Source organism: Typopeltis vanoorti, chromosome 7 (genome assembly GCF_054136105.1).
Source record: "Typopeltis vanoorti isolate ZY-2024b chromosome 7, IOZ_Tvanoo_1.0, whole genome shotgun sequence".
Lineage (NCBI taxonomy): Eukaryota > Metazoa > Arthropoda > Arachnida > Uropygi > Thelyphonidae > Typopeltis > Typopeltis vanoorti.
Window position 1 is genome coordinate 44426911 of NC_143555.1, and position 13360 is coordinate 44440270.

The window sequence follows — 13360 nt, forward strand, 5'->3', positions numbered from 1 at the left end:
TTGACTCGGTAGGCACTGCCATAGTTTACAAACTAAAAGTGTTAGTAATTCAAGGGAAATGGTTGCTGGGTGTTTTAAAGAAAGCGGTATCTGAATGTATTGCATATTTAGAGTTAGGAGGATATAGCATCATTAATCAGGAGCTGCAAAAGAAAATGTTATGAAGAGTACAGGGTGGTTCATATTTAAGTGCCCCTATTCAGAGTGAGCAAGAGAGAATCAGTAGGTTAAGTACCCTAACCCCAGATCATGGGGAAGAGATTTGACAATAAAAAAAATGAGTTCAAAACATGAAAGATAGGGACCCTTTCTTTTAGTGTTACATGGTGACCAGCATTCGTTAGGTAAAATATGGAGACTAAAACTATATTAGGAATAGTTACTTTAATTTCACAATGTTAACAGTATGCCAAAGTGGCAATGATTTGATCAGCTGTTAGTCTACTGGCCTGACCTCTAGTGGGGGAAAAAAACACAACACTGTAAACAAAATTAAGGACATCACACTTGAAAAAAAAAAAGATTTATTAGTGAGTTTTGACTTTTTTTTTTTTTCTTTCTTTTTTTTTTTTTTTTTTTTTTTTTTCCACAGGACAAATTCCTTCCGATATCACAGCGCTCTTTGCCCATGTCCTACATTCTGGCTATTTTGTGTGGCAAAATTCTTTTTACCTGCAAAAAGAAGGCACAGCGATGGGCTCACTATTATCCACCCAAATTGCTAACTTTTACATGGAAGCTTTTGAGCAACATGATCCAGATTCTTTCGCCTAAATACACTGAAGATGTTTTCGTTATCTGTCCCATGGAAACCAGACATTAGGCACAATCCTCAGCCTCCCCCCCCCCCCTCCCCCCCCAAAAAAATGCACATGCATAAAATTGAAAGTCAGAACATGCTTCCTTTTCTAGATACACTTGTCACATGTCTTCCTTTTGGCAGTCTTTCCTTCCTTGTTTACTGTAAGCCTACACATACTGGTCAGTATATATTCTTACCAGGACCCAATACAAACTATGTGACATTAACACACTAAAAAGCAGGACTTTAAAGATTTTCTCCAGAGAGCATGCACTTAAATATGAATTAAATATTGTCAACAATTCCCATTTGTGTGCCATCTCCAATCCAGGAGGTCTACCATGATGTGACTCGTGATTGTCTATAGGCATAACAACATGAGGACACTATCTTTTCCACATATTGTTGTAAATCTGTGTTTATTCACAGGGACAGTTTGCCTGTTCTGAGGGAAAAACCAAGTTTCCATGTGAAAAAACCCTCTACCTCTGTATGAGACCAACTAACTCACCTTTAGTCGAAAGAGACCAGATAAAGGTTTCTCACATGATGGACGGGAATCTAACCCAGGTCTTTCCAACCAAAGAGCTTCCTTCGTCTGTACCAACTGAGCTACAGAGGCTCTTTATCAACAATACCTTCTTGAAAAATGGCTACAGCAAATTCATCCACACACAACTTGTCTATCAACAAAATTCTTCACAAGGTTCCACTTAAAAGCAAAAATAAAGTAAATTACGATAAAACTATAGCCATTCCATACTTTAAAGGTTAAAGGGATACCAGATGAAATAAACGAAATACTATCAGAAATACAACCTTAACGCCACCTTTAAAACTCTTGAAAATTAAAGAACTTATTCAACTCATCTAAGGATCCACTGACCTATTCTGAAGTATACGATATTCATTGTACTTGCCATATATAGGTGAAACAGGATGTGCAATTCCTATCTGAAAGAGGAACATAAACGGCACATTAAATTAAATAACTATGGTAAATCTTTGGGGTGCTTAAGGGTCAAAGCTGTATAACTGAAAGGAGACCTCCACATAGCCTTTAAAGGAATGCGGAGAACCGACCAGGGCTTCTGACCTAATGTCCAATCCTCACCTTCTCGTGGTGCACCCTGTTGGGTATCTACTTTGATACTGAACGAACGAGGATGGGCTGGCAATTTGGGATTTAGCCGACCAAATTGTATTCTTACTGGTTAAACCAAAATAAAAAATGATGGTAATACATGACAAAATTTCATGCCGGCTGGGGCGTCGCCCGGTTAAACAAGGCCCCCATTGTTTTTGCCAGGGAACCGGGGCGAACAGCGAAAAGTCAGCTACTGGAACAAATCTGAAAACAAACCCCAACTCAACATCACCAGAGTTAAAGATCGGTACTATCAACATAAGAAGCCTGAATGGCAAAGAAATGGAGCTAGCTGAGGAATTGGATAAGTACCAGATCGACATAATAGGGGTGACTGAAACAAAAAAGACCAAAACTGGTAAGATCTTTCTGAGCAATAAATACAAAATGTTATATTCAGGCAATGACAATCAAGGAAAAGAAGGAGTAGCCATAGTATTCAACACAAAATACGCGGCTAATCTTCTTGAATGGCAGTCAGTAGAGTAATGTGGGCAAATATGAGAATGGGGAACTGGACAATGAGACTTATTTGTGCCTATGGTCCCACAGACGGTTCTACTAAGGTAGAAGTGGAGGAATTTTTTGAGGCTTTAGAAAAAGCAACTGACACAATGAAAAAGGAAAAGTTGGTCCTTGTTGGAGATATAAATAGCAGAGTAGGAAATGATTGTGAGACATACAAAAATATTTTGGGAAAATTTGGAGAAAAGAGCAAAGCTAATAATAATGGCAAATATCTGTTGGATTTCTGCTCAAGACATGGACTGGTTATTACTAACACCATGTTCCAACATAAAAATGTGCACAAATTCACATGGAGAGAAGAGGCTAGGAATAAAAAAAAGTCTCATTGACTATGTTATTGTTGATAGTGATGTTTTCTCCCTGGTGCAGGACACCAGGGTGTACAGAGGATTTGAAATTGGAAGTGATCACTATTTAGTCTTGAGCAGGATAAAATTGAATTTCATATTGAAAAGAATAACATGTAAGAAAGTTTTAAAGCGAATAAAAGTTGAGCAGCTCTCAGATGTGAACTGTAGACTAAAATACAGAAAGATTATTGAAAAGAAAATGAAAGAGTTTGAGAACAGGAATCAAACCTTGGAGATTCAGTGGCAAACTCTGAAGAAAACATTGATTGATTCTGCCAGAGAGGCATGTGGTGAGGTTGTGTGCAAGGATAAAAAAATCAGAACTCCCTGGTGGACACAGGAAGTTAAAGAGGCAGTGAAGGAAAAGAAGAAAGCATATCAAAAGTTCCTGGCAAATAAGTCAGCTTTTACTCTTACAGAATACAGAGACAAATGTAAGAAAGCTAAACAAAAGTCATGGGAGGACTTTGGCAAGAATATAGAAAATAAATATCAAGAAGGTGGCAAAATATTCTGGAGGTTGTTGAAGAAGCTTAGGAATGGAGGAAAGAGTGCTGTAAAAGGATAGGTGACATGAAAACAGGAGAAAACGATATCCTTGAAGTATGGAGTAATTACTTTGAAAAACTGCTAAATGAAACAAGCAGTGATGATAGCATAGTGATAAAAAAACACTGACCAGGCATGCAGTCGGGAATACATATCCATACTTGAAGTTAGAAAAAGGCAGCAGGAGTAGATGATATTCAACCAGAAATGCTGAAGTATGGTGGTATAAAAGTCTTACAGTGGCTGCACTGCATAGTTCAGAAAGCCTGGACAGAGGGACGAATTCCCGATGATTGGAGTAGAGCTCTCATAGTACCCATATATAAAAAGGGAAATAAAACTGAGTGTGAGAATTAGAGGTATTTCCCTACTGAGTGTTCCTGGCAAGATCTATGCAAATATACTTGAGAAACGGTTGAGAAGAATTGTGGAAGAAAAGCTTGGTGAAGAACAAGCTGGATTCAGGCGAAACAGAGGCTGTCAGGATGAGATCTTCACTTTACGACAAATAGTCGAGAAAGCATGGGAATATAACAGACATCTGTATTTAAGTTTTGTCGATTTGGAAAAGGCATATGACAAGGTGCCAAGAGAGAAGCTTTTCAATACGTTGCAGTTATATGGTGTCAATGGGGCATTATATCAAGCAATACTTAGTCTTTATTTGAGTTGTAAGTCAGCAGTTAGAATTGAAGGAAGTACAGGATGTACAGATGGTTTAATGTTAAATCTGGTGTGAGACAAGGATGTACATTATCTCCTCTGTTATTCATTATCTATATGGATCACATTATGAAGGAATGTGGTATTAAACCTGATATGAAAATTCTTCTCTTCTTCTTCTTCCTAACATGGAATATAGGCCATGTGGCCTGTTCTGGTCTCATGCCATCTCTTTCTTGGTCTTCCGATTCTTCTTTTTCCACTTATTTTGTATCTGTATAATATTTTTGGTAGTCTGCTGTTGTACATTCGATTTAAATGTTCTAGCCATTTTTGTTTATACTGTCTTATGTAGTAATTAATTGGTTTAATTTTTAGGGATTGTAAGATTTCTTCATTTGTTTTGTTGTCCCACTTGGTATATCCAGCTCTTTTTCTGAGGAACTTCATTTCTGCTGTTTGAATTCGTTTTTCATCTTTCCTTTTCATGGTCCATGTTTCGCTTCCGTATAGTAGAGTTGGTTTTGACAAGACATTATATAGTCTGATTCTAGTGTGTTTTTGTACCAGGGATAGCTTAAATATACTGTTTATTATGCCATTTACTTTGACAAAGTTTGATATTTTAGTGTCTGTCTTTTTCTTCTTCGTATGATAGATCACATCCCAAGTATCTGAAAGTGTTTACTTGTTCTAGTATTTTATTATCTATCACTATTTTACTTCTTATTGGGTTTTCTCCTTTGAATGCCATTATTTTTGTTTTTTCTTTGGATATTGTCATATTATATTGCTTTGAGATATCATTTAATGATTTTAATGATCTTTGTAAGTCATCTTCTGATGTAGCTAATACTATTTGATCATCTGCAAATAGTAGTGTATCTATCTTCATTTGCGGGGTTATTTGTATACCAAATGGGTTATGCTGTTTCCAGATTGTTAATATTTCATTTATATATATATTGAAAAGCAGAGGTGAGAGGGTACATCCTTGTCGTACTCCTCTTGATATATCTTTCCATTCTGAGGTGTGTTCTAATTTAACTGCTATTTTATTTCCTGTATATATTTCTTGAATAGATTGTAAAAGTTGGTTTGATATGTTTAAATTGGTTAATATTTTAAACAATTTTTGTCGACTAATTTTGTCAAAAGCTTTTTCATAATCAATAAATGCCACATGTGTTTCTTTTTGAAATTCTCTTCACTTTTCTATTAATAATTTTAAAGTAAAAATTGGATCTATGCAGGATTCGGCCTTTTTGGAAGCCATTTTGTTCTTCTAGTAATTTGTTTTCTACAATGCTGCTTAGTTTCTCTTTTAATATTCCTGCATTCAGCAGGCTAATTCCCCTATAATTATTGCAATTGTCTTTATTTCCTTTTTTATAGATTGGGATGACCAGGGATTTTTCCGGACATCCAAACCATATTAAAAAATTTCAAGTCTTTCATTAAATTTTTCACCTGCATTTTTGTAGAGTTCTATATTTATATTGTCTTCTCCTGGCGTTTTCCTATTTTTTATCTTCTTTATTATATTTTCTATTAGGTCATTCTTCATCATCATCATCATCAAATTCCTGAAATGTACCCTCAAGGGGTGTACAGGATATGACAGTACTACATGAAAAAATTACATCATTACTAACTTCCTATCTACAATTTTCCTCCAAATCAGTCTGTTACTTGTCAAGACTCCAACATTATCAGATCTTATATTTCTATCGTCTAAGGCACTTTGTACCATATCAATCCACCTATTTCTTGGTCTTCCTCTGGGTCGTTTTCCTGCCAACCTGGCAGAGAACACTTGTTTTGCTAATCTTTCCTCTCCCATTCTATTTAAGTGACCATACCATCTGAGATTAGCTCTGCTAACGCATTCCTGGATGCTAACAATGTCAAGTTCTTTCCTAATATCCTCATTTTTAATATGATATTGCCATTGATGCCATCTGTTCACGCCGCTAATCTTTCTCAGGACTGTCATATCTGCGGTCTCTAGTCTTTGGTCAAGTGTTTTACTTCTGACCCAGCTCTCAGATCCATAAGTTAAAATTGGTTTGAACACAGTCTACACAGCTAATTTAGTGTTCCGACTAATTTCTTTCTTATTCCATATGAATTTATTCAATTGACTTCCCACGATACCAGCTTTGCTGATTCTGTTGTCTATTTCTATATTTAGTTTACCATCTTCAGTAAAAATCGTGCCTAAGTAGCTGAAATGTTTTACTTGTTCCACAGGTTCTCCATTCACAACACAGTTGACATTTTCAATGATTCTGCCTATTTTCATTGTCTTTGTCTTTTTATTGCTGACCTTCATACCATATCTATTACAACAGCTATTCAATTTAGTCAGAGAATCTTGCAGACTTGTAGCGGATTTATTTAGAAGTATAACATCATCCGCATAAAGCAAAGAGCTGACATTAACATCTCCAATTTTGATATCAGGTTTAATACCACATTCCTTCATAATGTGATCCATATAGATAATGAATAACAGAGGGGATAATGTACATCCTTGTCTCACACCAGATTTAACATTAAACCATCTTCCTGTACTTCCTTCAATTCTAACTGCTGATTCACAACTCAAATAAAGACTAAGTATTGCTTGATAATTGACACCATATAACTGCAGCGTATTGAATAGCTTCTCTCTTGGCACCTTGTCATATGCCTTTTCCAAATCGACAAAACTTGAATACAGATCTTTGTTATATTCCCATGCTTTCTCAACTATTTGTCGTAAAGTGAAGATCTGATCCTGACAGCCTCTATTTGGCCTGAATCCAGCTTGTTCTTCACCAAGCTTTTCTTCCACAATTCTTCTCAACCGTTTCTCAAGTATACTTGCATAGATCTTGCCAGGAACACTCAGTAGGGAAATACCTCTGTAATTCTCACATGCAGTTTTATTTCCCTTTTTATATATGGGTACTATGAGAGCTCTACTCCAATCATCGGGAATTCGTCCCTCTGTCCAGGCTTTCTGAACTATGCAGTGTAGCCACTGTAAGACTTTTATACCACCATACTTCAGCATTTCTGGTCGAATATCATCTACTCCTGCTGCCTTTCCACATTTCAAGCCTTTGATGGCTTTTTCTACTTCAAGTATGGATATGTATTCCTGACTGCATGCCTGGTCAGTGTTTTTTTATCACTGTGCTGTCATCACTGCTTGTTTCATTTAGCAGTTTTTCAAAGTAATTACTCCATATTTCAAGGATATCTTTTTCTCCTGTTTTCATTTCACCTTTATCATCTCTAATTCCTTTTACAGCACTCTTTCCTCCATTCCTAAGCTTCTTCAACAACCTCCAGAATATTTTGCCACCTTCTTGATATTTATTTTCTATATTCTTGCCAAAGTCCTCCCATGACTTTTGTTTAGCTAGTTTTATACACTGTTTAGCTTTCTTACATTTGTCTCTGTATTCTGTAAGAGTAAAAGCTGACTTATTTGCCAGGAACTTTTGATATGCTTTCTTCTTTTCCTTCACTGCCTCTTTAACTTCCTGTGTCCACCAGGGAGTTCTGATTTTTTTATCCTTGCACACACTCACCACATGCCTCTCTGGCAGAATCAATCAATGTTTCCTTCAGAGTTTGCCACTGAATCTCCAAGGTTTGATTCCTGTTCTCAAACTCTTTCATTTTCTTTTCAATAATATTTCTGTATTTTAGTCTACAGTTCACATCTTAGAGCTGCTCAACTTTTATTCGCTTTAAAACTTTCTTACATGTTATTCTTTTCAATATGAAATTCAATTTTATCCTGCTCAAGACTAAATAGTGATCACTTCCAATTTCAAATCCTCTGTACACTCTGGTGTCCTGCACCAGGGAGAAAACATCACTATCAACAATAACATAGTCAATGAGACTTTTCTTATTCTTTTCCTCTTCTCTCCATGTGAATTTGTGCACATTTTTATGTTGGAACATGGTGTTAGTAATAACCAGTCCATGTTCTGAGCAGAAATCCAACAGATATTTGCCATTATTATTAGCTTTGCTCTTTTCTCCAAATTTTCCCAAAATATTTTTGTATGTCTCACAATCATTTCCTACTCTACTATTTAGATCCCCAACAAGGACAAACTTTTCCTTTTTCATTGTGTCAGTTGCTTTTTCTAAAGCCTCAAAAAATTCCTCCACTTCTACCTTAGTAGAACCTTCTGTGGGACCATAGGCACAAATAAGTCTCATTGTCCAGTTCCCCATTCTCATATTTGCCCACATTACTCTACTTGAGACTGACTGCCATTCAAGAAGATTAGCCTCGTATTTTGTGTTGAATACTATGGCTACTCCTTCTTTTCCTTGATTGTCATTGCCTGAATATAACATTTTGTATTTATTGCTCAGAAAGATCTCAACAGTTTTGGTCTTTTTTGTTTCAGTCACCCCTATTATGTCGATCTGGTACTTATCTAATTCCTCGCTTATCTAGCTCCATTTCTTTGCCATTCAGGCTTCTTATGTTGATAGTACCGATCTTTAACTCTGATGATGTTGAGTTGGGGTTTGTTTTCAGATTTGTTCCAGTAGCTGACTTTTCGCTGTTCGCCCTGGTTCCCTGGCGAAAACAACGGGGGCCTTGTTTAACCGGGTGACGCCCCCAGCCAGCATGAAATCCCAAATTGCCAGCCCATCCTCGTTCGTTCAGTATCAAAGTAGATACCCAACAGGGTGCACCACAAGAAGGTGAGGATTGGACATTAGGTCAGAAGCCCTGGTCGGTTCTCCGCATTCCTTTAAAGGCTATGTGGAGGTCTCCTCTCAGTTATACAGCTTTGACCCTTTCTTTGTCTTATAAAATTTTAATTCATTGTTCTCATCTGTTCAGAGATTTTGGAAATAGGTCACCCATTTTTCTAAATCTATTGTTTGCATTTTTATCTTTTCTTTTATTTTTTTATTCATGTATTTTATTACTTTATAGGTTTTGGGTTGTGGCTTAAATAAATCCTTTTCTAGTTCTGTTACGAAATTGTTCCATCTTTCTCTGTTTTTTTCTTACTTCTCGTTTTGCAATTGCACTGTTTCTTTTATACTCTATTTCTGCTTCTATTGTTTTGGAATTTAGCCATTTCTGGTAACTGTCCTTATTGGTTTTTATTATATATTCTATTTCTTTGTTCCAGTCTCGTAGTCCTCTTTTTCTAATCCATTTGTGCTTTATTCCTAAGGTTTCTTTTGCTGCTTTTGTGAGAATTTGTTTCAAATTTTCCCATTCATCTTCTATGTCCCTTGATTCATGTGTGGTTTCTGTTTTTAAGTTTGTGCATTTTTGATATTGTAGTCTAACTTGAGGATCCTGTAATGAAGAAATTTTGTAGCTTGGCTGGTAAGAATTTTCAATTCTATGTGTTTTTAGCCACTTTGGTTTAAAACGAATTTTTGCTGATACCATATAATGATCAGAGTTTAATTCAAAGACTCGATATGCTCTTACGTCTAAAATTAACTCCGCTAATTTAAAATTTGTGATAACGTAGTTGGTTACTGATTTGTATCCTCTGGCTGACCAAGTATATTTATGTATTTCCTTGTATTTAAACATTGAATTCATTATTCTCATATTATTATAAATGACAAAATCGCACAATCTGCGACCATTTTGATTACATGTATCTTCGCCAAATTTACCTATGTTTGTTTTGTATTTTTTGTTTCCTATTCTGGCATTGAAATCTCCTGCTAGCAGTAAATAGTCAGTTTTGTTTGTTTTATCTATGGCATTCTGTAATTCTTTATAAAATATATTACTGTCTTCTTCTTTTCCCTCTTCTGGTGGGAAGAGGGAAAATTATTGTTATGTGGCCTCTTAATGTCTTGAGTCTAATTTCTATTAGTCTTTCATTCAAATAGTTGTAATATACAATATTGTTCTTTAGGGATTTATGTACCATAATCATTATACCTGCTTTTGCTCTTTCTTCTTTTTTTACCCCACTGTAGATTTGTATATAGTTGTTTGTTTCTTTTGTACCTTTTGGTTTTTTCTTTGTTTCTGTTACTATACATATTTTTATGTTAGCTTGGTTTAGTTGTTTATCAAGTTCTTCTTCTTTGTGTGCAATGCTTCTCACATTCCATGTTGCAATCTTCATTATGTGTTCCTTTTTCCAATTACGTTTACCGTTTCCTAGGTTGTGGTCTTTTCCCTGACAGTCCGTCCGGCTTTTCTTTGCATGAAACTTGAAAGTATTTTGAATTTCCCCAGGGCAGGTTACTAACCTGTCGCTGGGTAAGTCCAGTGGTAGGGCTGCTACCTAACGCCTCTGGACAGGCAGATCTAACAGCATTTACTCTGTTAGGGTGTTAAGGTTATACCGCCCATATACTCTGATATCAAAATTGGAGATGTTAATGTCAGCTCTTTGCTTTATGCGGATGATGTTATACTTCTAAATAAATCCGCTACAAGTCTGCAAGATTCTCTGACTAAATTGAAATGCTGTTGTAATAGATATGGTATGAAGGTCAGCAATAAAAAGACAAAGACAATGAAAATAGGCAGAATCATTGAAAATGTCAACTGTGTTGTGAATGGAGAACCTGTGGAACAAGTGAAACATTTCAGCTACTTAGGCACGATTTTTACTGAAGATGGTAAACTAAATATAGAAATAGACAACAGAATCAGCAAAGCTGGTATCGTGGGAAGTCAATTGAATAAATTCATATGGAATAAGAAAGAAATTAGTCGGAACACTAAATTAGCTGTGTAGACTGTGTTCAAACCAATTTTAACTTATGGATCTGAGAGCTGGGTCAGAAGTAAAACACTTGACCAAAGACTAGAGACCGCAGATATGACAGTCCTGAGAAAGATTAGAGGCGTGAACAGATGGCATCAATGGCAATATCATATTAAAAATGAGGATATTAGGAAAGAACTTGACATTGTTAGCATCCAGGAATGCGTTAGCAGAGCTAATCTCAGGTGGTATGGTCACTTAAATAGAATGGGAGAGGAAAGATTAGCAAAACAAGTGTTCTCTGCCAGGTTGGCAGGAAAACGACCCAGAGGAAGACCAAGATATAGGTGGATTGATACGGTACAAAGTGCCTTAGACAATAGAAATATAAGATCTGATAATGTTGGAGTCTTGACAAGTAACAGACTGATTTGGAGGAAAATTGTAGATGGGAAGTTAGTAATGATGTAATTTTTTCATGTAGTACTGTCATATCCTGTACACCCCTTGAGGGTACATGGCAGGAATTTGATGATGATGGTAAATCTTGCCTTTCTGATCATGCCCCGAATACTCAACATACAATTGACTGGAAGGACACTTTTTTACATCACACCAAAATGTTGTACGAGTATAAATTTAAAGAGGCCTGTGAAATTCTTATCAATCATGGTTGTTGAAAAATCCCAAGAATATGGATGGCACATATTCTGCCCACCTAACCTTTTGGTGAAAGAGTTAATTATAATTATAGTATGCCCACACTTGCGAGAGCTTCACTTGGCGACCTGCCAAGAATAGTCAATTCATGCTGAAGGGGAGAAAGAAATGAAGGATGTAAGAATTGGTCACCAACATGCGAAATCACATGCTTTCTTGTCTGCCACTGTAATAGTAGTAGCTTGATTTTTGTTGTTGCTTTTTAATTTTAATTTTTTATTATTAATTTGTATGATTGATCCAGTACAGTCAACAAGTTCTGGTGTTAAACCTTTCAGTAGCTCTTGCAAAAGAATATTGAATAATGTGCTAACATCGAATTATTTTGGTTTTGTGACCACATTTTTATTAATAAAGACTGTTTTTTAAAACTAAACAAGTACTAAAAAACAAACCCGACAAGTTTTGTTAGTCATCAGACTAACATCTTCAGGGGTAAAGGTAACTAACAGTTTAAAGCACAAACTATAAGAAATTACAAAAAAAAAAAAAAAAAAAAAAAAAAAAAATTATTTGTTCGTATTATGAACATCAAAAAAGTTTGTTAAAAACCGAATAACAGATCTATACAACTGTTAATACGTGTTAGCTGGAAACAATGTTATTTGATGTCGCATGCTGTGGTTCACTTTGACAGAGGTCTGAACTGGGTAAATTTTTGATAAACGCTGACCATTGATTTTTGTTGCATTGCATAAGAATGTTGGAGGATGAAGAGATTTTGATATCTTTTCAAAATCTCTTCATCCTTCAAAAATTTCAAAAAGTGGTAGGAAAGTCACTTTTATGTTGTACTTGTAGAGAAGTTTGGCTGATTTATCTGTGACATTCTTGATATATAAGGAAGGGTGACTGCGTTATTGAAGTCTTGTTTATTTAAGTTTCTTGTAGGTGCTGTATTGAGAATGGTTTCTACAGCTGAATTTGAAACCATTCAGTTGTAGGATCTGTGTTAAGTATTGTATTTCTTCTTTCTTCTGTACTGGAGATGCTGTCTGCTTTATCCCTTAAGGTTTTTATGAGGCCTGTTTTTTGCTTAGGGTGATGGTGTGAAGTAGCACAAAGGAATCTTCCTGTGTTTGTCGGCTTTCTATAAATGGAAAACCATAATCTGTTTTTTATTTCATTTATTTCTATAAGGATGTTCTAGGGAAGGAAGTTTTTTATTTTCTTCTAGTTCCAGAGTAAATTTTATGTTAGGATGTAAGTTATTAAGATAGTCTTTAAATGCAGTCAGTTGTAGTGCTGTTCCTGGCCAAGTGAAGATATCGTCCACATAAAATTGAACATATAGAACTCGCAACAAAACCAATGAACTTATCAAGAATATACCAAATTGGTCTGAGGAACGAAAAAGAAATTTACAATCAAAACACCCACTAGTTACTAGAATATATGGAGTTCCCAAAATTCATAAACAAGATGCACCACTAAGACCAATAGTAGATGGAAGGGACTCTCCTACCTCAAATCTAAAGCACCTTACAAACTAGATTTTACCACATATAAGTAGGCCAGACATCAAACATCAAAAGCAAGTTATGTCGTTGTTTTTTTCCTATATATTTTAGTTATCCTGAATATTTCCTTTCAACAAGACTTAGCCCTTCCAGTTACAACAAACTTTGACTCTCAACTCACTTCCTGTGCACTCACTCTCATAGGGAAAGCTAATCTGTGTCACATTTTACTTTTGTCACATTTTCATTCTAACTACTAAAGGTTATTCCTTAATTAAGGACGAATCCTTTAAAATTTCTATCTGGGACAGCCTCCTTCTCAGATATTGACGAATTTATTTTTTAAAGCTGCGCCAGCCAATATCCTAGAATAGAAGGGACTCTTATTCAGAGAGACCTTCCCAGAACTTTAT

General features: G+C 35.7%; 1 protein-coding gene across 2 annotated transcripts in view; it reads left to right on the plus strand.

Moving 5' to 3' along the window:
- RNaseX25 (Ribonuclease X25) overlaps nucleotides 1-13360 on the plus strand; it is a 166785-nt gene that overhangs the window by 130412 nt on the left and 23013 nt on the right. The gene's annotated exons all lie outside the window — the stretch shown is intronic.